Source organism: Thunnus thynnus, chromosome 14 (genome assembly GCF_963924715.1).
Source record: "Thunnus thynnus chromosome 14, fThuThy2.1, whole genome shotgun sequence".
Classification (NCBI taxonomy): Eukaryota; Metazoa; Chordata; class Actinopteri; order Scombriformes; family Scombridae; genus Thunnus; species Thunnus thynnus.
Genome location: NC_089530.1, coordinates 1,318,131 through 1,320,432, shown reverse-complemented (window position 1 = coordinate 1,320,432; position 2,302 = coordinate 1,318,131).

Genomic DNA, 2,302 nt, shown 5'->3' with positions numbered 1-2,302 from the left:
GTCATTTGTGTTCTTACAAATGTAAAAAAGGATTGAATTAAATTTTCTTGCTTCTAGGATAAGACCTAAAGGTCCTGAAGATCCTGGTTTTAGGTCAGCTCTCCATAAAGTTAAAACATTGATACATGTGCCAGTATTAGCAAAGAACCACCTAACAAAGCTAACAACAACCAGGCTATGAAAACCAATAATAATGTGGCAGGATGATGTTTTGTCTAATGCTAATCATGTATAGCTCTACATGTGACAGTAGGCTATATTCACAAGTAGCTTGCTCCTTTACATCACACATCTCTTAAATAATTACCTTATTAGTAGTGGTGCAATGGATCGTAGTTGATCCATAATCTGTACGAATCGCCCCCCACGGTTCGGCACGCATATGAACCGCGGATTAACTGCAAAATTGAAAGCTTGTTCAACAAACTGCAGGACAAGACGTGTGTTCATGTTTGAGTTATCATCTAGTTTTGATAATGTGGACACAGGTTAAAAAACATTCTTCTGGATAGCTATACATCATCAGTTGACATTTGTTATGAGAGCTGTACTGGAACTAAAATATAACTGGTGATATACTACTGTAGAATGAGAGTTAGAGAAGCATTGTGAAACAACACTGTAAAACTCTTCAGAGCTCTTTGTTATCACAGTCAGGTTTTGAACTGAGAGCTGAGATGTAAGAGTTACCAGTTGAGTAAAAGCATGTGCCTGCCAGTGTTTCTCTTGCAGTTGGGTGTCTGACGCGAGTCCACCAACTCGTGCCATCACATGGTAAATTGATTAAGAAGTTGAGGTCAAAAAAAGACTTTGGGATTTGATTAGAGAAATAGTTGAAAATGTCAGAGTGAAAAAAAGAGAAGGAGATAAAGACAGTGTGTATCATATTGGTCTCGTGGAACCAGGATATCTTGGCCACATGATACACCAAGACAAGGTTTCCTCTCTAATCAGGAAGGAATGCTCTCTGATTGGCTCAAAGAGGCGGGATTGACCAATTGCTCTGTATTGGTCCACTGTAGCATCTCATCTGTGAGGACAAAGTTGAAACTTCACTAGAACTGTTGGGAATAAGGTGACCAATGTTGGCACTAACAACTTCTAGTCTATTAACCTGCTTTCAGGTACAACACAAAGCAAATTTGCATCACAATTTATTTGCACTTATTCGACAGCTGCCGTGTTTTCACGTTTTTTAACCGTAAACAGTTGAAATCATTTTCCAATGTGATAAATACTTTAAAGACTGTCATCCTAAGAAAAATAACAACATCAGTAACTCATTCATATGCCTAAATACGATGTCTATTGTCTGTCAGGAGCAAGTGACAAGTCCTCCAAATGAATTGAAAAAAATCATTGTTGGTCCATGCACCGCAGAACAACACACAGAAGTATGTATTCTGGTCTGCAGCCCCTATCAGCAGTTATCAGCATGACGACATCATTTGTCTGTGCCTTCCAAAATCGTTACAAATCACTTTTGAAAACTTGACATGACATTGTTATAGAGCCACAAAACCCCATAGGAGGACAAAGTGTGTGACTTAGACCAATGTTCATTTTTCACCTTTTACTGTCAGTTAACATTGCTTTCCAATTTGACCAAAATTTAATCATAGCGGGGGCAAATCAGGAAATGGTTATATGAATTATGTGATATGTTGGTTTTTAGAAGGATGTATTGTCATTCATTCGGTTCGGACTTGAGACTGAGGACGATGCGTTCTAAACAACATATGTACTTAGCAGGACATTATGCAGTCAAAAAATAAAATGGAATTATCATTATAATTGTTGTTAATTATTATTTTATATAGTTATTTCAAGTGTTTTTCCACTGGCCTAACAATCCAATTAGTAACAGAAGATCAGACATTAGCTGAGGGAATCCTACTATGTTGTTCCAGTGAAATTGTCTGTTCACCTTTCAAATTAATGCGCTGGCTAAAATGGGTAACGACAGCAACAGGGACGCAACACTTCCATTTACAATTTTTTACATGTTAATGAGCTTATTATAACAATGAGTGACTTCAACATGTCTTTTAACCTATTTGGAGACTATGACAACTGATGACGAGGATGCAGCTGAAGAAAGAAATTGAAAAGAAGAAGGGAGAAACAACACAAGGAGTTAACACCGGCATAGCGAGCACGTCTTGTTGTTAAACATACTGTAAAATTATATTTACTGTTTGTCAACTGTACGTAATGTTATTGACTTTGATTGCTAGCATAATGTTAGCTTCCTGGATCATAGCTGAACCAAAGTACCAAAGAACCTGAGCAGACTAGAAAT